The 25911-nt window shown below is 35.7% G+C and overlaps 1 long non-coding RNA gene and 1 pseudogene across 1 annotated transcript; one reads left to right on the forward strand and one right to left on the reverse strand.

The window, feature by feature from the left end:
* The window catches only part of LOC123896246, a 172330-nt pseudogene that overhangs the window by 105921 nt on the left and 40498 nt on the right, over window positions 1–25911 (forward strand).
* Window positions 21205–24142, reverse strand: LOC123898817. Its single transcript, XR_006805439.1, has 4 exons — window positions 23632–24142; window positions 23164–23260; window positions 22268–22357; window positions 21205–21448 (listed from the first exon to the last, which is right to left on the reverse strand). It is a non-coding gene; the product is annotated as an uncharacterized LOC123898817 (long non-coding RNA).

Consider the following 25911-nt stretch of genomic DNA (forward strand, 5'->3'; position numbering starts at 1 on the left):
GATCAAAATTTCCATTCACAAAGTTACATTGTGTTCTAATTTCACCTTGAGATCATGTTAACACTCCAATATTCCCCATTTTAACCATTGAGACCTTAAAGTTTTCAAAGTTGATTGTTGTTGAAACTATCGACAATGGCAATGGTGTTCGTGCCACTTGTAGAAAACAACTCCTGATCACTCTGAAACAAGCCCTTTCCAAATTGGTGGGAGTGGTACCGGGTCCATTATTGGGACATATTGATTTCAGTGTTTGGATGTAGCTTGTGTTGAGGGTTGGATCATGATTGCCAGAATTGTTAAAATTATACACTCTATTGACACAAAATTTGCACCGGCCTCTATCGATGGTATGAGCACCTGAGATGTTTTCAAATCAAAACATATAAAATTAATTAAACACTCACATATAGATACTGATGACGGATCGTCACACTCTCTATTCCGGGCCTATTTTAGCAACATTAGATGCATTTTAGTAGGTTTTTAGCAATAAATATAAGAGAAATCTAATCATAAGCTTGATTACTTGTTTTGCAAGAAAACAGGAAAAATTGCAGGAAAGTGCTGATTTTCACTACGCTGGGGGCGTAGCCCATCACGCGCCGCGTGATGGAGATCACAGGGAGCCAAATTTTTCACTCTGATCACGCGCGGCGTGATACCTGACCACGCGCGGCGTGAAGCCTTGTTCAAGAAGTGGATTGCTCTCTGACTTGATCACGCGCCGCGTGATACCGTTATCACGCGCGGCGTAGTTGATGGATCTCCAACCACGCGCGGCGTGATAGATCTGGCGCGCGGCGTGATTGCGTTCAGTATATATGGTTTCTGCATAATTCTGTTAGAGGGTTGGGAAATTCTGCAATTTTGATCTACATTCTGGGTTTGGAAACTTCAAGATTGGGATTCAAGACTCCAGAGGATAGCTCCAAGCACATCAATAGCATGGATTCTCAAGCCATGAAGTTGAAGGGAGGACGCGAACGAAGCAACATGAGGAGCTAAATCCCTTGTGGAGGTAGGATCTAGGATAGCTTAGGATGTAGATGAATTTCATGTAATCTGCTTAATTGTAAGGATTTACTCTGTTAATAGTGTTTACTTAATGAAATTCGTCTCTTAATGCTTTATGATCCTTCATTAGTGTTGTAATGATTTTGAGTTAAGTCACGTGCGAGAGTATTGATTTAATTTCTGAACTGAATTGCATTGAGCACTCGAGTGTTTCCGGTCGAGAGATTGAGACATAGAGTGTAGCGAACGATTGACGCGCTTTAATATCATTCGTTGTAGGTAGCTTCCGCCCGAGAGATCGGGGAAGTATCGACAACGAATAGAGTGGATTTTGACAAGAGATTGCGATTCACTAATTTGTCGATCTAGTTGTGAACACTTGAGTAAATTCCTATGATATAGTAGATTGCATGTGGTTTAGCTATAGACTAGGTGATTCCGATGATTCTACCTCGCTTTTCCATTATATCAAAGCACGTTTTCTAACAATTCATCACTCAACATACCCCCAATTTATGTGTATTTCTTGTATAATGTTTATGAACACTATTAGACTAGTTTAATCACACAATCCCTGTGGATCGATATTTTATTACTACGTGGTAATTCGTTGACTTGCGAAAATTATCCATCAAGTTTTTGGCGCCGTTGCCGGGGATTGTGATTGATTCGACAAGGCGATAGTGTTCATATTTTCTGTGTTTTCCTTATTTTTCTGTTTTATATTTTTCTCCCGGAGCGTTCTACTTGTGTGTTTCCTTGTGCATGCGGAGAACAGGTTCCATTGCGCTGCAGTTCGATCCAGAAATTGAAAAGACAGCTCGCGCAATTCGGAAGGCAACAAGGGAAGCTCAAGCTTCAAGGGGAACAACTTTGCTAAGGGATACATTTGACTGTCAAGGACAGATTTCAGCCACAATGGAAGAAGAGCAGGTTCCACCGGTTCCTCAACCACAAAGGCGTACGCTCGGTGATTATGGGAGAAGAGACAATGACGCGTTGGCAAATCAAGGCTTTCAGCCGGCGAATCCTGTCTCATTTGACATCAAGAACACGGTCCTCTCCGCCCTAAAAGAGAATCCTTATTCGGGATCGGAAGCTCAATGCCCGAACCTACACTTGTCTCACTTCTATGAAGCTTGCGACTATACCGATCCGCCCACCGGGGGTGAGTGAATCGGACAAAAGACTGAGATTATTCAAGCATTCTCTCACCGGCCGTGCTAAAGATTGGTTGGATACGATACCAGCCGGAACTATTGAGACTTGGAGACAGCTGGAGCGGAAGTTCTTAGACCGCTATTTCCCTATTCATAAGTTTTTGGAAAGAAGGGCCGAAATTAGCAACTTCGAGCAAGCGGATGGGGAAACGCTGTATGATGCTTGGGAGAGGTTCAAAGTTTGTCTTAAAAGGTGTCCGAATCACGGTTTCGATGGCCACAATCAGATGCAAATGTTTACCCAAGGTTTGAGGGCTCAAACGCGAATGATACTTGACGCATCAGCCGGTGGTTCGTTGAAAAACCGTGACGAAACTGAAGCAAGAGAGTTGGTGGAAAGTATGGCTCAAAACGAGTATAGAGCTACTAATGATAGAGGAGCCAAAAAGAAAGGCGGAGTGTTGGTATTGGATACTCAAACAGCACTATTAGCACAGCAAAAGCTAATGACTAGCCAAATGGAAGCAATGATGAAGCTGCTGTCCAATCCACAAGTTCAATCTTCTCCAATAGGTAAAATTGACAATGTGCGCTGTGATTTTTGTTTGCAGGACCACCCAAATGGCGGATGTTTCCCGGAGGGTTCAGAGGAAGCTCGCTACTTAGCCAATTTCCGGAAGCCGTACAACAACAATAACAACGGGTCCGGGTGGGGGAACGGTATGCAAGGTCAAGGTGCACCGCAACAGCAGCAAAGGCCTCCATCAAGGATGGAAGAGACTCTAAATCAGTTCATGCTCATGACCCAAAGCAACTTTGAAGCGATGAAATCGAGTCAAGCAACCTCTAACAAGAACCATGAAGCTTCTATCAAGAATTTGGAGGTGCAAATGGGTCAGCTGTCAAGACAGTTTTCGATGTTACAAAATCAAGGAGGTTTCGGTGGAAATACTCATGATAATCCGAAAAATGAAACTTGCAATGGAATCACTTTGAGGAGTAGAGAGATACCGGAAAGGCCAGCTGTAGAGAAGCCCTTGAAAAAGAAAGTCAATGAGGGAGAGGTTGAAAATAAGCAAGAGGATGTAGTTGAAAATGAGAGACATGAGGGAGAAGTAGAAAATGAAAATATGTCTAAGGAAGTGGAAATGAGTGAGGATGAGAAAGAAGAAGTTGAAAAACAGAGGGAGATAAAAGAAAAAGAGAGCAAGAAGGTTGAGAAAGGTAAGGGAGTTGATGAATCACCATATGCTAGGATGCCTTACCCTAGGAGAAAGAAAGTTAAGAATCTTGAGCGAGAGAAGGAGTTCAAGAAGTTCATGAAGGTGTTGAACAAGCTTGAGATGGCTATACCATTGGTTGAGGCATTGGAACAAATGCCAAGTTATGCAAAGTTTTTGAAGGAGCTGCTTACAAAGAAAAGAAAACCGTTAGATGACGAAATGGTAAGTATGACGGAAGAGTGCAGCGCCCTCATCCAACGGAAGCTACCTCAGAAAAAGAAAGATCCGGGGAGCTTTACAATTCCATGCTCTATTGGAAATCTCACTATTGAAAAGGCGTTGTGTGATTTAGGTGCTAGCATAAATTTGATGCCGTTATCAATGATGAAGAAAATACCGGGAGCGGTAGCAAAGCCGACAAAGATGAGTCTCTCTTTGGCGGATAGATCGATTGTGCATCCGGAAGGGATTCTCCATGATGTATTGGTTAAGGTTGCTGGGTTTGTTTTTCCCGCAGATTTTGTGGTTGTAGACATAGAAGAAACTCGGGATTGGGAGCCCTTGCTCCTTGGTAGACCCTTCCTAGCAACTAGCCGTGCCCTAATTGATGTGGAAATGGGTGAGCTCATGCTAAGGACCGATGATCAGCAGGTCACATTCAATGTCTTTGAAAAGATGGAGTGTGATGATGGAGACCCACAATGTTTTAAAATCCAGGTTTATGATCATATTGTTAAAGATGCTCTTAAGTTACCTTGGAATGCACACTACTTGCCACATGGTGGCACTACCTTTCCTTAGCCCCTAGGGGCATGGAACGTCAAGCATCGGGACGTTAAACAAGCGCTGGTTGGGAGGCAACCCAACAGGTTCTAATGTTTTAGTGTGTTTTGTTTTTGAAGTATGTAGGTAGGTATGCAGCAGAAGCAAGGACGGAAGCAAAACAGTGCAGAATATAGCTCTACTACGCCGGGGGCGCAGTACAATCACGCGCGGCGTGATCCTTCAGCACAGAGGAAGGAGTTTTCTTGATTACATTACGCGTGGCGTGGGAATGTATCACGCGCTGCGCAAAAACCTGGAGGAAGATGGACTCTCTGACTAGTGATTACGCGCCGCGTAATGGTCATCACGCGCGGCGTGGTCCTTATGAAGAAGTTCTTGACCGTTACAATTGGTACTACGCGCGGCGTAACAGGGGTCACGCGCGGCGTGGCTGCACATGAAAGCGTGTCAAATTTGAATTTCTTCATCTTCTCAACCACTCCATCAATCCCATCATCAATCCACACGCCCTCTCACACGGTAAACCCCATTGTTAACCCATTTTCATCTTCCAAACCTCTCCAATTTCATCTCTAATCACTCCCAATCATCCCATTTCCTCACATTCACAAACAACCCATTTCAATCACTTCAAATTCACTCCAAATTCCTCATTTCACCACTTTCCCAAATTGACCCATTTCAACCTTCCTAATATCACCATGTTGACACGGCTAACCGGAAAAGGGAAGAAGAAGAGTGATGCTAATCCAACACAAGAGCCACCAAAGAAAGCAAGAACCAAGATGAGTGCAAGCAAAGGCCAATCCTCTCGGTCCGCTCAAGCTTCCCCTCCTCGCCGGAGCAATGCTACTCGACCACAGGTCCACCCTCACTTCATCAGTGAAGTGCATGAGAGAAGGTACACACAAATTCGAACCTTTACTATTAATCAAGAGAAAGGTTTTGGTGAGGATTTGCTGAATGGTGTAGCTGAGATAGGGAATGAGATCAAGTCTAGGGGATGGGAGAAGTTTAATAAGTTGATGATTAAAGATGAAGTTAATCCTGGCAATCAGATGTGGGCTAGGGAGTTCTTTGCAAATGCCTATTTACCGGATCAACCTATGTTTCCGGAATATACTTCTGTGGTTAGGGGTGTTAAGGTGAGTTATTCTTTTGAAACTATAAACAATCTGCTTGGTTGTGCTGCGGGAGGTGTGTGTGAATTCTTGCGTGATAGAGAGAGGATCGACAAGAGTGGTATCGAAGTTAGGGAGGAACTGAAGAGTATGGTGTGTCGACCGGGAGCAATGTGGCTGGCACACTCACCAGCTTCTCTCCCTAGAAGGTTGAGCTTAACAAGTTTTAATCCCGTTCACCGAGCTTTGGGTGAATTCTGGTTGAAGAATGTGAGGGTTGTTGGTAACAATTCAGAGATTCAGCTTGATAATGCTTACGCGGTCCGATTGTTGGTTGAAGGGAAGTACATTAATCTTGGGTATTGGTTACAAAAAGATCTTCATGAGATAGCCAATCATCCGAATCCTACTTTTACCTTGGGACATTGTAATCTCATCGCTGCGTTGTGTAGGGCGAATAATGTTCCAATGAATGTGCAAGAAGGTGATCTTCATCCTGTTCGTCCTTTGTCATTATCTTACTTCATAAAAAAATTTGAGAGAGGTCCTATTGTGCCCCGAGGTGAGGGGAATGCTGCAAGGGAGGAAGCCTTGAGGGAAGAAGAAGAGATTAATCGGTTTGAAGAAGGTAATCATCCGGATCAACAGGGGGATCCGGTACATGAGTCTCAAGGGATGCCGGAGCCGGCCCCTCCTCTTTATTCTCATGATATGAATCAGCTGGCTTCGATGTTGCATCAGATGGAAATTTCACAATACTCCGGGCTGCCGAATCTCTACTTTGATACCGCCTTTTCCATGTACACCGAGGCGATGACGTACCGTTCTACCTTCCCTCCTCCTACTTTTGGGACTTTGTATCCGGATGATGCCGATTGGGGGGCACATCAGGCGAGGGAGCTGACATCATTCCAGGCCAGACAAGCTTACAATTCGGGTCTGAGAACTTCTGAGTTGGCTGAGATCGAGAGACGCCGCCGGGTTGAGCAGGATGAGGCAGCTGCTATGGAAAGGGAGATGCTGGATGTGGACGGGCTGAATCTGAACTTGAATAGCCCCTTCACAAACTACTTCACTGGCCAGCCGGATGACACCATGTGACGTCGTTGGTTATGATTTTCTGCTGCTACTACTCTACTACTCTATCTTTACTTTTACTTTCGTTTACTTTACTTTTGTTGGTTTGTAATAATAATTTGATGTTGCTTGGATTTGGCTGGATTGTACTATTTTAACCGTGAATTTGAACTTTGTCATGTTTGATTGTGGAATGATTTTTACTTTTAGAGTTTGTTTCAATACTTTGGCATGTTCCTTCTTGTTACTTGAGTATCAATTGCTTGATTTTCTCCGTGTGTGATATGTGAAACCTGCAGTGCAATAGCTTGTTGCACTCATGTGATCAAGAGGCAAAGGAAGGGAACGCACACTTTTTGACCGGTTCTTTGATTCGACCCAACCGAGAGGTATTGAGCCAAACACTCCTTTTTCTTCTATGTGTGATATCCACTCTTGTATTGTCTCTCGATTTTGCTTGTCGTCTTTCTATTTGATTGGTACTTTTGTAGCACACACGAGGCATGTTCCTTGGTACCTTTGAGCCTTTCTATCCACCCTTACATATATTTATCCTTTGCTTAACCATTTTGAGCTGAAAAAGAAAATGTTATTTGGCAAAACCTTAAGAAAATTTGTGATGAAAAACAAAAAGGAATGACTTTCTTGGAGGTTAGGCACCTAATTAGTGGTTGATGCGCATTGCTCACCACTAAGTTTGGGGTTGCTCTTTGGAATTAGCAACAAATAAAGTTTGGGGTGAGGGTACTAGAGAACTTACATAAAGTTTTGGTTGAAAAATTTAAAATTGTTCAAAGATTCAAGGCCTTAGAGAAAGATATGTTGAAAAGAAATGAAAAAATGAAAAAAAGAGATGAATGTAAAAAAAAAAAAAAAAAAATAGAAAAGAAGTACTAAAAGAAGTGATAGCCTTGAATTCAAAAGAATTGCAAAACTTTGTTGATGATTTAAAAATGTTCTCTAGTCCACTATGTTTCAAAAGAATAAGGGTTGGTTTATGAAATTGTTCTTTGACTAATAGGGGGATCTAACTCCAAGTTTTTCTACTACTTATCCAAAATGTCACCATCCACCCTAGCCAAGCCACGTTATAACCCTAAAAGACCTCTAATGTGTGTGCACAAAGTGAACCGAATGAATTCTTAGACTACTTGCAAAATTATTGTTGACTTGCATTGATGTGTTGATTTGAGTGAAGTACCAAAAACTGAAGAGTGCATGTAAGTAGTGTGATGAAATCATAGAGCCTTGGTCGAAAAGTGTGAACTACTTGAAAATGTCTTGCGGGAACGATTGTGCGATTGAGCATTGTTTGCAGGTGGATCATTGATCATCAGGTGATTCTCACGTATGTATGATTCGAGTGAATTTAAGGAAAATGCCAAGGTCTTGACACAAAAGCTTGAGGTAAAAGTTGTTTCCTTGAGGACAAGGAAAGGTTTAAGTTTGGGGTTGTGATGACGGATCGTCACACTCTCTATTCCGGGCCTATTTTAGCAACATTAGATGCATTTTAGTAGGTTTTTAGCAATAAATATAAGAGAAATCTAATCATAAGCTTGATTACTTGTTTTGCAAGAAAACAGGAAAAATTGCAGGAAAGTGCTGATTTTCACTACGCTGGGGGCGTAGCCCATCACGCGCCGCGTGATGGAGATCACAGGGAGCCAAATTTTTCACTCTGATCACGCGCGGCGTGATACCTGATCACGCGCGGCGTGAAGCCTTGTTCAAGAAGTGGATTGCTCTCTGACTTGATCACGCGCCTCGTGATACCGTTATCACGCGCGGCGTAGTTGATGGATCTGCAACCACGCGCGGCGTGATAGATCTGGCGCGCGGCGTGATTGCGTTCAGTATATATGGTTTCTGCATAATTCTGTTAGAGGGTTGGGAAATTCTGCAACATGAGGAGCTAAATCCCTTGTGGAGGTAGGATCTAGGATAGCTTAGGATGTAGATGAATTTCATGTAATCTGCTTAATTGTAAGGATTTACTCTGTTAATAGTGTTTACTTAATGCAATTCGTCTCTTAATGCTTTATGATCCTTCATTAGTGTTGTAATGATTTTGAGTTAAGTCACGTGCGAGAGTATTGATTTAATTTCTGAACTAAATTGCATTGAGCACTCGAGTGTTTCCGGTCGAGAGATTGAGACATAGAGTGTAGCGAACGATTGACGCGCTTTAATATCATTCGTTGTAGGTAGCTTCCGCCCGAGAGATCGGGGAAGTATCGACAACGAATAAAGTGGATTTTGACAAGAGATTGCGATTCACTAATTTGTCGATCTAGTTGTGAACACTTGAGTAAATTCCTATGATATAGTAGATTGCATGTGGTTTAGCTATAGACTAGGTGATTCCGATGATTCTACCTCGCTTTTCCATTATATCAAAGCACGTTTTCTAACAATTCATCACTCAACATACCCCCAATTTATGTGTATTTCTTGTATAATGTTTATGAACACTATTAGACTAGTTTAATCACACAATCCCTGTGGATCGATATTTTATTACTACGTGGTAATTCGTTCACTTGCGAAAATTATCCATCAGATACATCATTAAATATATTAGCTCAGTTATTATTTTCAAATCTCGTCAAGAATTTTTTTGAAAGGGCAAAGGAAAGAGAGAGACGCCACATCTCTACACAAAATCTCAAAGAATTGTGCGTGCGTGTGAGCGTATGTGTGCGTGCGTGCAAATTTTCAGTAGCAAATTTTTTATTTTTTTTAAAAAGTAATAGATTCCACGTCAATTTTGATAAAGAATAGACGTGAAATCCCCACTTTTCACTTCGGGGAATTTGCAAACCCGACGTGGAATCCCCATTTTTAATTAAAAATTTGGAAACCAAACATACCACTACTGGTATTCAGCTTCAACAGACGTGAAAAAATCATATTTCACTACGGGGAAATGGAAAAACCGACGTGGAATCCCCATTATTTTAAATAAAAGTTAATGCAAAAATCAAATACCCCTTTTTGTACTAGTGTAAACAAGTCCAATAACAAAGTTCAAAATTAGTATGAGCTAACACATAGAGGCTTAGTATGAGCTAACAGTAACACCACCATCTTCATCTTCAGCAGAATCTCCGGTGACTTTTGTAGCAAGATCAAAATTTTCATTCACAAAGTTAGATTGTGTTCTAATTTCACCTTGAGATCATGTTAACACTCCAATATTCCCCAATTTTAACCATTGAGACCTTAAAGTTTTCAAAGTTGATTGTCGTTGAAACTATCGACAATGGCAATGGTGTATTTGCCACTTGTAGAAAACAGCTCCCGATCACTCTGAAACAAGCCCTTTCCAAATTGGTGGGAGTGGTACCGGGTCCATTATTGGGACATATTGATTTCAGTGTTTGGATGTAGCTTGTGTTGAGGGTTGGATCATGATTTCCAGAATTGTTAAAATTATACACTCTATTGACACAAAATTTGCACCGGCCTCTATCGATGGTATGAGCACCTGAGATGTTTTCAAATCAAAACATATAAAATTAATTAAACACTCACATATAGATACATCATTAAATATATTAGCTCAGTTATTATTTTCAAATCTCGTCAAGAATTTTTTTGAAAGGGCAAAGGAAAGAGAGAGACGCCACATCTCTACACAAAATCTCAAAGAATTGTGCGTGCGTGTGAGCGTATGTGTGCGTGCGTGCGTGCAAATTTTCAGTAGCAAATTTTTTATTTTTTTTAAAAAGTAATAGATTCAACGTCAATTTTGATAAAGAATAGACGTGAAATCCCCACTTTTCACTTCGGGGAATTTGCAAACCCGACGTGGAATCCCCATTTTTAATTAAAAATTTGGAAACCAAACATACCACTACTGTTATTCAGCTTCAACAGACGTGAAAAATTCATATTTCACTACGGGGAAATGGAAAAACCGACGTGGAACCCCATTATTTTAAATAAAAGTTAATGCAAAAATCAGATACCCCTTTTTGTACTAGTGTAAACAAGTCAAATAACAAAGTTCATAATTAGTATGGGCTAACACATAGAGGCTTAGTATGAGCTAACAGTAACACCACCATCTTCATCTTCAGCAGAATCTCTGGTGACTTTTGTAGCAAGATCAAAATTTTCATTCACAAAGTTACATTGTGTTCTAATTTCACCTTGAGATCATGTTAACACTCCAATATTCCCCATTTTAACCATTGAGACCTTAAAGTTTTCAAAGTTGATTGTTGTTGAAACTATCGACATTGGCAATGGTGTTCGTGCCACTTGTAGAAAACAACTCCTGATCACTCTGAAACAAGCCCTTTCCAAATTGGTGGGAGTGGTACCGGGTCCATTATTGAGACATATTGATTTCAGTGTTTGGATGTAGCTTGTGTTGAGGGTTGGATCATGATTGCCAGAATTGTTAAAATTATACACTCTATTGACACAAAATTTGCACCGGCCTCTATCGATGGTATGAGCACCTGAGATGTTTTCAAATCAAAACATATAAAATTAATTAAACACTCACATATAGATACATCATTAAATATATTAGCTCAGTTATTATTTTCAAATCTCGTCAAGAATTTTTTTGAAAGGGCAAAGGAAAGAGAGAGACGCCACATCTCTACACAAAATCTCAAAGAAAATTGTGCGTGCGTGTGAGCGTATGTGTGCGTGCGTGCGTGCAAATTTTCAGTAGCAAATTTTTTATTTTTTTTAAAAAGTAATAGATTCCACGTCAGTTTTGATAAAGAATAGACGTGAAATCCCCACTTTTCACTTCGGGGAATTTGCAAACCCGACGTGGAATCCCCATTTTTAAATAAAAATTTGGAAACCAAACATACCACTACTGGTATTCAGCTTCAACATACGTGAAAAATTCATATTTCACTACGGGGAAATGGAAAAACCGACGTGGAATCCCCATTATTTTAAATAAAAGTTAATGCAAAAATCAGATACCCCTTTTTGTACTAGTGTAAACAAGTCCAATAACAAAGTTCAAAATTAGTATGAGCTAACACATAGAGGCTTAGTATGAGCTAACAGTAACACCACCATCATCATCTTCAGCAGAATCTCCGGCGACTTTTGTAGCAAGATCAAAATTTTCATTCACAAAGTTAGATTGTGTTCTAATTTCACCTTGAGATCATGTTAACACTCCAATATTCCCCAATTTTAACCATTGAGACCTTAAAGTTTTCAAAGTTGATTGTCGTTGAAACTATCGACAATGGCAATGGTGTATGTGCCACTTGTAGAAAACAGCTCCTGATCACTCTGAAACAAGCCCTTTCCAAATTGGTGGGAGTGGTACTGGGTCCATTATTGGGACATATTGATTTCAGTGTTTGGATGTAGCTTGTGTTGAGGGTTGGATCATGATTGCCAGAATTGTTAAAATTATACACTCTATTGACACAAAATTTGCACCGGCCTCTATCGATGGTATGAGCACCTGAGATGTTTTCAAATCAAAACATATAAAATTAATTAAACACTCACATATAGATACATCATTAAATATATTAGCTCAGTTATTATTTTCAAATCTCGTCAAGAATTTTTTTGAAAGGGCAAAGGAAAGAGAGAGACGCCACATCTCTACACAAAATCTCAAAGAATTGTGCGTGCGTGTGAGCGTATGTGTGCGTGCGTGCGTGCGTGCAAATTTTCAGTAGCAAATTTTTTATTTTTTTTAAAAAGTAATAGATTCCACGTCAGTTTTGATAAAGAATAGACGTGAAATCCCCACTTTTCACTTCGGGGAATTTGCAAACCCGACGTGGAATCCCCATTTTTAAATAAAAATTTGGAAACCAAACATACCACTACTGGTATTCAGCTTCAACATACGTGAAAAATTCATATTTCACTACGGGGAAATGGAAAAACCGACGTGGAATCCCCATTATTTTAAATAAAAGTTAATGCAAAAATCAGATACCCCTTTTTGTACTAGTGTAAACAAGTCCAATAACAAAGTTCATAATTAGTATGGGCTAACACATAGAGGCTTAGTATGAGCTAACAGTAACACCACCATCTTCATCTTCAGCAGAATCTCCGGTGACTTTTGTAGCAAGATCAAAATTTCCATTCACAAAGTTACATTGTGTTCTAATTTCACCTTGAGATCATGTTAACACTCCAATATTCCCCATTTTAACCATTGAGACCTTAAAGTTTTCAAAGTTGATTGTTGTTGAAACTATCGACAATGGCAATGGTGTTCGTGCCACTTGTAGAAAACAACTCCTGATCACTCTGAAACAAGCCCTTTCCAAATTTGTGGGAGTGGTACCGGGTCCATTATTGGGACATATTGATTTCAGTGTTTGGATGTAGCTTGTGTTGAGGGTTGGGTCATGATTGCCAGAATTGTTAAAATTATACACTCTATTGACACAAAATTTGCACCTGCCTCTATCGATGGTATGAGCACCTGAGATGTTTTCAAATCAAAACATATAAAATTAATTAAACACTCACATATAGATACATCATTAAATATATTAGCTCAGTGATTATTTTCAAATCTCGTCAAGAATTTTTTTGAAAGGGCAAAGGAAAGAGAGAGACGCCACATCTCTACACAAAATCTCAAAGAATTGTGCGTGCGTGTGAGCGTATGTGTGCGTGCGTGCGTGCAAATTTTCAGTAGCAAATTTTCTATTTTTTTAAAAAAGTAATAGATTCCACGTCAGTTTTGATAAAGAATAGACGTGAAATCCCCACTTTTCACTTCGGGGAATTTGCAAACCCGACGTGGAATCCCCATTTTTAATTAAAAATTTGGAAACCAAACATACCACTACTGGTATTCAGCTTCAACAGACGTGAAAAATTCATATTTCACTACGGGGAAATGGAAAAACCGACGTGGAATCCCCATTATTTTAAATAAAAGTTAATGCAAAAATCAAATACCCCTTTTTGTACTAGTGTAAACAAGTCCAATAACAAAGTTCAAAATTAGTATGAGCTAACACATAGAGGCTTAGTATGAGCTAACAGTAACACCACCATCTTCATCTTCAGCAGAATCTCCGGTGACTTTTGTAGCAAGATCAAAATTTTCATTCACAAAGTTAGATTGTGTTCTAATTTCACCTTGAGATCATGTTAACACTCCAATATTCCCCATTTTAACCATTGAGACCTTAAAGTTTTCAAAGTTGATTGTTGTTGAAACTATCGACAATGGCAATGGTGTTCGTGCCACTTGTAGAAAACAACTCCTGATCACTCTGAAATAAGCCCTTTCCAAATTGGTGGGAGTGGTACCGGGTCCATTATTGGGACATATTGATTTCAGTGTTTGGATGTAGCTTGTGTTGAGGGTTGGATCATGATTGCCAGAATTGTTAAAATTATACACTCTATTGACACAAAATTTGCACCGGCCTCTATCGATGGTATGAGCACCTGAGATGTTTTCAAATCAAAACATATAAAATTAATTAAACACTCACATATAGATACATCATTAAATATATTAGCTCAGTTATTATTTTCAAATCTCGTCAAGAATTTTTTTGAAAGGGCAAAGGAAAGAGAGAGACGCCACATCTCTACACAAAATCTCAAAGAATTGTGCGTGCGTGTGAGCGTATGTGTGCGTGCGTGCGTGCAAATTTTCAGTAGCAAATTTTCTATTTTTTTAAAAAAGTAATAGATTCCACGTCAGTTTTGATAAAGAATAGACGTGAAATCCCCACTTTTCACTTCGGGGAATTTGCAAACCCGACGTGGAATCCCCATTTTTAATTAAAAATTTGGAAACCAAACATACCACTACTGTTATTCAGCTTCAACAGACGTGAAAAATTCATATTTCACTACGGGGAAATGGAAAAACCGACGTGGAATCCCCATTATTTTAAATAAAAGTTAATGCAAAAATCAGATACCCCTTTTTGTACTAGTGTAAACAAGTCCAATAACAAAGTTCAAAATTAGTATGAGCTAACACATAGAGGCTTAGTATGAGCTAACAGTAACACCACCATCTTCATCTTCAGCAGAATCTCCGGTGACTTTTGAAGCAAGATCAAAATTTCCATTCACAAAGTTACATTGTGTTCTAATTTCACCTTGAGATCATGTTAACACTCCAATATTCCCCATTTTAACCATTGAGACCTTAAAGTTTTCAAAGTTGATTGTTGTTGAAACTATCGACAATGGCAATGGTGTCTGTGCCACTTGAGAAAACAGCTCCTGATCACTCTGAAACAAGCCCTTTCCAAATTGGTGGGAGTGGTACCGGGTCCATTATTGGGACATATTGATTTCAGTGTTTGGATGTAGCTTGTGACGAGGGTTGGATCATGATTGCCAGAATTGTTAAAATTATACACTCTATTAACACAAAATTTGCACCGGCCTCTATCGATGGTATGAGCACCTGAGATGTTTTCAAATCAAAACATATAAAATTAATTAAACACTCACATATAGATACATCATTGAATATATTAGCTCAGTGATTATTTTCAAATCTCGTCAAGAATTTTTTTGAAAAGGCAAAGGAAAGAGAGAGACGCCATATCTCTACACAAAATCTCAAAGAATTGTGCGGGCGTGTGAGCGTATGTGTGCGTGCGTGTGTGCAAATCTCTTCCTCTTCGCACCTCGGAACGCACAATTGTTTTTCTTTCCTGAGAACAATCCATTTTTATTACATATAAAATTTATTGCAATATGGAGAAATATACATTTTAGTATTTACGTACTGTTGACACCAAAATTATAATATTCATAATGTTCATTTTGACTTGGTGTTATAATTTGAATAGAAGAAGAAAACTCATTTCGACTGGATGAGCATGGAACGTGATTTGTCGAAGTTAGTCATTTTATGTGGAATTCGACTAAACTATTTTGCTGTCGAAGGCTTCATTTTCAAAAAGAAGTGACATGTGTTATAACACATTGGAAGAAGTCATTCAAAGAGTCGAATATTGACATGGTTCTTCGATCAAGAAAACAATTCCTAAGAAGAAGATATTAGAGGATATTCAAAGGGACATGTGTCAATCTTAGATATAGCAAGTTATTAAATAAGACACTTGTCAAAATATAAGATGTAGGACTAAAAGGTTAAGGGTTCAATTCATATGGCTTAGTGGTAAATCTAATAAGAAGTGTAACTAAAAGGTTAAGGGTTCAATTCCTACTAAGAAATTTTTTAGCATTTTTCTACTAACTTTTTTTAATAAAGACACAAAATAACCCTGAATTGATTATGTGTCAAAAAATGAAAAAGGGGCAAATTAGGAATTGATTATGTACCTTCTTTTCTTATATAGTAGATTAGTAAAGTTGTTTATTTTTTTTATAATTTTACGAGTTATAGTCATATATTAATATGGGGACATAATCTTTCGTGTGAATCCTACGGGACCTATGTTTTTCTTTTTTTTTTAGACTAACAACAAACAATATTCATTTATTCAAGTAAGTATAGTACGTGTGAATTTGCACTGAATCTGAATCGGAGCAAATCTGCAAATCTGAACAAAACAAACATTGTACTACAACGGAATTAAACCGGACACCGTACCAAGACGCGAACTCAAGACAAAAAACCTCTGCACTAAGACGGGATTAAAACAACATCAGACAAGAACAACAAAAGAAAACTCAAATGAAACATAAGAATGTGTGAAAAATCACTTATTTAAATAAAAAAAATATATAAAACAATCAAAAAGGGGTGATTTTAGATCAAAATTTTTCCAAAATCACCCCTCTTTAAAAGATGAACAAGAATAAAAAGCAAAAAGTAGGGTTTATTATGTTGTTGTTGTGGGGCGGCTATGAAAAAGCAAAAAGTGGCATATATTTTTCCTCTTATTAATAAGATTTCATGTTCTTTAATAATTTATGTAGGACTATATATTTATACTCATCAATTAATAAGATAACCTGTTTTTTATTTGTACGAGACTTATAATTTTAATCATATATTAATAAAGTTGTTTATTTTTTTTATAATTTTACGGGTTATACTAGATCAAATATTAATACAAGGACCTAATTATTTTGTTCATTTTTACGAGCCATATATTTTTTTTATTAATATATTAATAAGGTTGCTCATTCTTGACATATATTTATACTCATGCATTAACAGAAGGATATAATCTTTTGTGTGATTTCTGCGGTGCCTGTGTATTTTTTTTAACAAACTAAAATGAATTTTATTATTAATAATGAGCCCTGATTGGCACAAGGTGTGCCAAACAAAACAACAACAGTTTATATCATACACGTACGCAGGGTCTATGTTTTTACTCTTATTAATAAAATTTACAGTTTTTAACTATTTTTTGTGAACTTATATTTTTACTCATATATTAATATACGATAACCTGATCTTCTGTGTGGTTTATGCGGGACCTATGTTTTTTACTCATATTAATACGATTAATACGTTTGTCCATTCTTTTATAACATATACGGAACCTATAAAATACTCATATATTAATATGGAAACTTTTTTTTTGTGATTTCTACGGTGCTTATACTTTTATTTATATATTAATTAAGTTGCCTATTTTGTTTTACAATTTTACGGGTTATACTCATATTTAATACGGTGACCTAATTATTTTGATGATTTTTGTGAGACCTATATTTTCACTAACATATTAACAAGGTTACCTATTTTTTAATAATTTTAAAAGGATATATTTATACTCATATATTTAATACAAGGACCTAATTTTTTGGTGGTTTTTACAAGGTCTATGTTTTTACTAATATATTAATAAGGTAACCTATTTTTCCATAATTTCTACATTATCATTTATATTCAAATATTAATACGGAGACATAAGGTTTTTTTGTGATAGTTTTACCATTGTTCTTTTTCTATTTTTTTACCAAATATTATTATATCTTTCTATTTTTTTAATCTTTTAATCTACTTCCCAATAAATTACTATTTTATGTTATCAAGTGAAGTTTTCAATTTTTTACTATTTTTTTAGTCCTATATTTATAATTATATATTAATACGAGATCCTAATCTTTTGTGTGATTTCTGGGGACCTATGTGTTTTTTTTTTGGTACATGTGGACCTATGTGTTTTACTCATATTAATAAGTTTGTTCATTCTTTTATAACATCTGCGGGACCTATATTTAAACTCATATATTAATATGAAATTTTTTTTGTTTGTGTGGTTTCTACGGGACTTATACTTTTAATTATATATTAATTAAGTTGTTTGAAACAAAAATAAAATAAAAATTAAGTTGTCTATTTTTTTTACAATTTTTCTGGTTATACTCATATTTAATACGATGACCTAATTATTTTGATGACTGTTGCGAGACCTATCCTATATTTTCACTAACATTTTAATATGATTGCCTATGTTTTAACAATTTTTACGGGACTATATTTATACTTATATATTAATACATGGACATAAGTTTTTTTTTGTGATTTTTCAACACCTATGTTTTTACTAATATATTAATAAGGTAGCCTATTTTTTTTCTTCATAATTTCTATATTATCTATATTTATATTCCTAAATTAATACGGAGACCTAAAGTTTTTTTGTGATGGTTTTACCATTGTTCTTTTTCTATTTTTTTTTACCAAATATTATATCCTTTCATCTTACCAAGTGAGGAGCGGCAACGCCGCGACTCCCGTGCGGACGCACGGGTGTCCTGCTAGTTTTTTATAAATAGTTGTAATTTCTATGTATTAAGGATGGTGGAATCCTATTTTATGAAAGTCTTACAACACCCACGCCCCGGTGGCAAATGAGTTCAAGGGACGAATATAGATGGATTTCAACCACCATTTACATTCAAATGTCATGTAATCTTTCAAATTAATTATTAGTAAAGTTTCTGCACTTTATCCTTCTATTGCAATTTATTTTCAGGTTCTTTAACTTTTATTTGCAATTCATTTAATAAATTTCTGCAAATTTCCTTTAATCTTTTTTTGTATTTTAATATGATCATTCGACTTCGTCGAAGCAGTCTATTTTTAATGCATTTAATGCAAACCAAACAATAAATGTTCAAGTAAAAATGATGAACATTGATATTTTTCTAGAAAATAACACATAAATATGTTCTAGGATTTACTAGTTGATCCTTCAAGTAATTAAAATTAAACTAGCGCTTGTTTACCAAAAATCATTGTAAACAGTACCAAACCCCCTTTTTTTTTAACGTAAACACATTCCGGTATTTAGATACCAAATCCATGTTTTACGAGGAAAGTAGTTTTTAACAACACTTCGGTTCCTAACTTTACGAAATACCAAATTCAGGGGTATTTCTTGATTTTTTGGGGACTGAGCTGATGTTGGGGGACGGAAAGCAAAAATCTTACTTATATTCTGCTCATGTCAAATCTAAACCTTTCTCTAAAAAACTGTCTACACCTAAATACAAAATGACTAATACACATTTATTTTATTATTAAAAAAAATGATACAAACTATTTTTTAAATTGTTACTTAAAAAAATGATAAATTCATATATATGTTATAACATATAATTATTAACAATAATAGTGTTTTTAACTTTTTAAAAAAAAAAGAATTTTATAATTCAAATTTTTAGTTTAATATGTTTTTTATAAAAAGTGATTTTTATATTTTATTTTGTAATAGTCCGCAGGCCATCCGTTTAACTCGTAAACTAATGCGGACCTAACTCAAACTAATATATTATAACTCGTTTTCTATAGTTTCTTTGAAATTAAATCAAACATATGTTTTAAGTGGTAGAGAGTGCCAGCAAATTGGCATATTCTCAGTTTGAACAAACTTGTGCTGCCCAAATCCAAAAGCCACTAGGTTTAGTCTAGTTATGAGGAGTTTTGGCAATATGTTATAGGTTTTGGGTTCGATCTCCAACTCATTGTAAAAAAAAAAACTTGTGCTGCCCACGTTCCGATTTAGGCAAAACCATTTTTGAAAAACGGCTAAAATTAATAATTAGTCCGTAGTTGTTAAATTAATATTTTTCTCTTTGTCAAAGTTTGAACTCTAAATCTATCTCACATATAATCTTTTGCTCAAGTAATTAATTGAACAATCCAACCCACTGCAATACCATTTGATTTAGGTTAATAAGCTATAAAACAATTTATTTGTTGGTATAAACGCGCTAAGAATTATTTTCACCAGAAATGTGGTCAATGCTCCCATTGCTCATTTTCAAACTGAAATGGTGCTGGCAATATTCCGATCTAATTTTCATCATTGAACTCACGACATTTGGTTTGAGAGAATATTATCCTTTGATTTATTTTTTAATTTTTGGTTTGGTATTGTTTGTTTTGATTGAATCTCATTTTTTTATTAGATTTTATCACATTGGATGTGAGATGGTCTAGACGTACATAAGTTTATGAGTTGAGACGCAATCTTCATTTTACAAACCAGTTTGGTAGAGTTGAGTTAGGCCAAACTTCTAATTTTAACATGGTATCACGATATCGATCAGAGGCTCTGAACATGTCTTTACAGGTTAAAAACAATCTTCACCTTATAGGTCATTTTCGTAGGCATGAAAATGTGAGGCGTGTGTCTAACAGGACAAACAAATAATACAGATCGGTTCATTTTAAAGGAAGTATGATTTATACTCCTCCGTCCCATTTTATAAAACCTTTTTTGACTAAATGCATTATTCATATGTCTTGTTTTGACCGTATTTTTCTAAAAGTATATAAATGTAAATATTATCATATAAGATCTTGTTTGATTTGTTTCGATGTATATTTTTAAAATATCAAATTTCTATAAACTCACTTGCATCGGTCTGGTGATATTGACTTGGATCTGAAAATGTGTTCCCCCTTAAAGTTTAAGGTTCGATTATCTTTGGTGCCAATTGGGTCAGCTAATTTAAATTCTTATAAAAAAATAATATGTTCAAATAATATCTATTTAATGTATTCTATAAAAAATTTAACAACGATTGATCCAACAAAGTCAAAATTTTGAGCAATATATCTCAAGAAGAATCAAGAGGACCTTCTGCATCTGAAGAATGAGTTTTGAAGATTGGTTAAATAGAAGACAAGTTCTGAAGCTGAAGCGAGATTTTGAAAAGATCAAGCTTCACCAAGATTTTGAAGTGACAATGACGAGTATTATACTTCTCTGAAGAGTCTGATCATAGGACTAACATATTTGTCCTCTTGCTCAAGAATGTCATCATCCTTGATATTCTCCAAGCATGTTGTCTCTGTTGCATTAAACACACATAGCAAGCATGCTCACAGTCAACGATATTAAAAGAGTACATTTTCAAGAAAACACCAAAAAAGGGCTTTAATAGCACTTATTTTGGTCTTTAATAGCACTTAAAAGCGCTATTAATGTTGGCGCTATTATAGGTATGTACTTATAATAACACTTTAAAAAGCGCTATCATATACTACTTCAGCGCTGTTACAACAGGCTTTTTAAACATGTTTTAATGGCGCCTTTTAAGAAAGCGCTATTATAGGGCTGGTATTTAATAGCGCCCGAACATAAAGCGCTGTAGTATCTTTCGAAATAAACAAGATTTGATAGCGCCCGCACCGAAAAGCGCTATTATAGGTCAGATCTTTAATAGCGGTGTTTAAAAAGGTGCTATTATAAGTCTTCAATTGTATTTTGTTTTTTATAATTCTGCTAACGTAAACATACATTCAGAGGTTATTTTAACTCAATACTATACATATTCATTCTTCTCATAATGCAAATATGAACAGAACATGTATCAAAAGAAAATACATTCAATTTTCAACACAATTTCATTGCATATAACATGATCAATCAATCATTTGTATTGATCCAAAAACTAGTTATACACATCTCATAAACAATTCATAAACAATATATAATGATCGATCCTATCTATATATACACGACATTACAACTCAACATAACTAACAGCAAAAACGCAAAGCCGCCGCACATAGCAAGAGGACAAAAGCAGCCGCAAACACCACCAGAAAAACACCCTGCCAGGGGACTTACAAGTGATCCAACATCAAGGGCTAAAACCGTCAGCTAAATATCTAGAAACAGGGGAGCAGAGACAAATCTTGAAACATGTTAAAAACCAGAAAGAAAAAAAAAAGCATTAATAGGACATACATAAGCACTTAATTCACTTTCTTCATTTTTCTTATATTTAATTGTACCATGAGAACCTTGTTTTGCTCAAAAATATATTTCATTTGTTCAAAGTTCAAACATGTGATAACATATGATAAATTTGATCCTAAGGCTAGACGACAGTCCATCATGTAACATAATAACACAAATATACTAAAATATAAGAACATGTAGTCATTCCTGGGACTATATTTCTAATCAATTCTTGGTAGTAAAAACTAAATAAAATCTAGTGTTACTTGAACTCTGTCCTTGTTACTTGAACTCTTGCTGATACATAAGATCTAAAGGAACATACTTTATCTTTGTCTTTGCACACTATATCTATTTAATTTTTCCCTAACACAATTCTCATCCCAGCAATATTTTGTATAACTGCTGGAAGCGTGTATATTCAAAGTTCAGATATCACATGTTTCTTTTAATGAGTATTTTAATCTCCACCTTTTATTTTAATCCAAAGGCTAATAATATTCAACCCTCTCACTTGAATGACTACAAAACTCATATGAACTGTTTTATTACTTAGTCAAAGACAATAGCCATTCTATATGAACCCATATGAATATTACAACGGACAAATCGCAAACTTAATATTACACAGATTTTGAGTATGTCAGCTTACTTAATGCCGTCGATGAGGAAGACAAACTAATTGTCTATTGTAATGTAAGTAGACATCATGGGTGAATTAGCTCTTTTGAAAATTAAACACTTACATGTTCAACACCAGAAGCTCTTATAGCAGAATAGATTTGCAAAACTTCGTCAAAAGCTTTCTTATATGTCCTCCATACATATGGTCCAATCTATGAACATTAACCCAACAAAAAAGTCAACTACCTATCTTCTCGACATATATTTATATATTTACTGCAATCATTAAACATAGAGATATCATCGAACCTTCAAGTGTGTCTAAATTGAACTTATAGAGCAGCAGTGAAAGCAATTGCCTAAAACATGAATATCTATATTCCTAAGTTTTAACCCAGAGCTTTATCAAATTTTTTTCACAAAAGTAAATCTAAGATCTAATCAGAGTAAGAGTATGAAAGGAAGAGCTAGAAGTCAGTCCATAAAATGATTAGGAATGGATAAAATGGGGAAGGATTTATCTCAAAGTAAAATGTCATATGACCTATAAGGCTAGTAGCTAGAAGTCAAGACATTTAGATGACTTTGTCAAATGATATACAAGCCAATAAAATTGCAAACTCATAGCCAATGTTAAATAAAGAACTACTAGTCACACAAGAAATTACTACTCATTTCAAAAGGCCTAAAACCATTAAATAAGGTACTGTAACCTGCTATCCAAACTAAGTTTCATTAATCAATTCATAAACTAAACAAACAATAACGTAAAAACATAAACATTACAATAAGGTTTCTTAATCAACCAATCTCATTTGATACAACACTTTGTACCCTTAGTCAACCTTTTATCAACTATCAAACAAGTCAATCATGCAAGATCTGTTGTAGCCACATCAAACAGAAGAATGCAGTAAAAACAAGGGAATGAAGACAAATAATATAATAAGGCAGTAAAAGCCAAAGGAAAAAAAGAGAAAGAATATCTATGGACAATGCATCATGAAACAAAACTTACAGGTTTCGAGGAACAATGTAAGCTTATTACAATGGCCTATATTTCAATTTCAAAGTCACACCATAATAACCCTTTCAAATGCACCAACTAGTATATCCTGTAAAGAAACAGGAATTGCCTCTTGATATAGAAAAGATGTAGAAAAAGGGTGTGAGTGCAACCGAGGTGTTGAGAGCAAGAAATTATTAAAACATTAACAATTAACAATTCCATACAGTTTGAATCAATGAAATTAAAATAAAAATTAAAACTGAAACCAGGCTTGAAATTGAAAGTTCCCCCTGTCTATGCTGGAATCAAGCTTAGGGAGTGATTCCTTCTGTTTAATGTTTAAAGTTCCCCCTGTCTTTGCCGAAATCAAAATAATCTAATAATTTTTGTAAATACTAATAATAATCAAATAAAAATTAACAATAACAATACAACCGTCAGTTATTACAAAGTGTATCAATCAAATCAATGACTGACCTTGTACAGGTCCAGGGGCGAAAAGTATAGAAAATGTGGAGATATAACGGTTGTTACATTGAGAATTTCCCTTCGAGGTATATTGATTCTCGACCTTTCTTGCAATAACCTGAAACACACATAAAAGAAGTATAAGAAGGAGGTGAGAACAACAAAGATGTTGAGAGCAAGAAATTAGGGTTCGATAGTGAGGTGTTGGTTTGAGAGAGAAATCACGAGATTTAGGGTTCAACGGAGATGGAGGTTAAACAAGAGTGTAACGATTTAGGGTTTGATGAGATTTTGCTGTGAGAGTGGAGGAACAATGGAGAAGAGGAGCGATGGGACTATGGAGAAGGGTAGAAGGAACTATGTAGGTGAGTAGAAGAACAATGGGGAATGTTTTTAGTTTTTTAATTTTTATCTCTATTTCCTTTTTTTATTCATCAACCAATGGGTCAATGGTTCGACACCCACCAACCACAAATTATTTTTTATTTATTTCATTAACCATAGCGCTTATATCAAAAGTGCTATTATAGGGTATCAACTTTGATAGCGCTTTCTCGAAAGTGCTATTAAAGAGTTCGCGTTTTTAACTTTTAATAGCGCCTTTTACAAAAGCGTTATAATAGTATACCTGAGTTCAAGGTTTTAATAGCGTTTACTACAAAAAGCGCTGTTATAAGGGCTCCGTGTTATGTTTTAATAGCGCTTGTTAAATAAGCGCTATTAAATATGCGCTATTAAAGCTCAATTTTGTAGTAGTTACAACGGATCATTCCAAGTACAACAAATGATTCATTTATCAAGTAATTCATATTTTCTTTTAAGTATCGAATGTTAGAGTATGATGTTACCAACTATGTCTTTATTAGTTTTTCTCGTTAGCTCAACTATAGAATAAATCGTTTGAATAATGCAGTAAGTATAAGTTGATTCATAGACCAAATATCAGTATTAGTTACAAAACATACCTTTGGCAAAATGAGTTGCAACCATTCTCTCTTGTTGGTTTTCTTTCATTTCACGAGACCCACCACACAAGTCAATAAAATCTTGTAATTAAATGTAGAATATTAATCAAGCCAATGACTGATCAGACCTGAAAGATTTGTAGAATAATAATCAAGTCGATGATTAGTTGTTTCAATAACTTTGCTTCTATTATGCAGAATATTAATCAACTGGATGAATGGTCTGGTTATCATCTGCAACTGCTATAGATGTTGATTTCTTATTTTGGAATAGAAAAATGAGACTCATATTCTCTCAGAAAATACATGAACTAAATGAGACTCATATTCCACTAGAAAGCTTTAATGAAAATGTACCTATATTCCTTTAACTTTGTGCTCAAAACTCGCTTCAGAACATCTACCCCAGCATAAAAAACATGTACATCAAGATTACCATTCAAAACCAAAGCCTACTTCTATTTCTTTAAAAAAGGAAGGCAAAGTTTCAATACTTAAATTGTTTTATTTTTAGCTTTTGTTTTATTTTTATTTTAAAATTAAAAGAAATTGATGTGGCACATGACTGGGTAAGTAATGTCCACGTATGTTTTCCTTTTGCCTCGTGTCCACATCTAACAGTGTTAGTCAAAAATTTGACGGGAGAGAATAACTTATTGAACGCTAGAAAAGATAAGGGACTAACTTGAAATATTTAAAATATAAGGGACCAATTTAAAACTTAAAATAAAAATAAGAGACCAAAAGTGTAATTAAGCCTAAAATGTTTCTATCTACATATATTTTGAAGCACTTAAGAATTAAGATAGGTTACCAATTTGAACATTAATTAGTTTCCTAGCCTAAATCATTATCAACATGGCCAATTAGCTTAACTCCACCTTCTTTGTGCAACACGTTTGGTCTTGAAAGCAGATTGAGAAAAAGTTACCTCTGACCGCAATTAAAGGTTCAAATTGAATGTTGGAAGCTCCATTGGAGAACGGCTCGATGAGTATGGAGAAGGAAAATTGGAACGAAACCTTGTTAAAACAAACGAACATATATAAATTACAACAAATATAAACAAAGTAATTGTAAAAGTAATATTATATCTTTTTGAGCTAATAAACAAAGTAATTCATACGCATAAAAATCAAAAATATTTATTGTCTAATTTATTTCCACCAACTTACATAAACATGAAAGTACAAACAATCCTATAATTTTTTTTTTTTTTATAGTTTTCAATATTGTGAAAGATGTTAGTATGAGTGGTGGATGAGAATATATAGAACAGCGATGCTTCGCTTAAAAAATTGATATTCCACAATGAACAAATTGT

This window comes from Trifolium pratense, linkage group LG7, assembly GCF_020283565.1.
Source record: "Trifolium pratense cultivar HEN17-A07 linkage group LG7, ARS_RC_1.1, whole genome shotgun sequence".
In the NCBI taxonomy this organism is placed as follows: domain Eukaryota; kingdom Viridiplantae; phylum Streptophyta; class Magnoliopsida; order Fabales; family Fabaceae; genus Trifolium; species Trifolium pratense.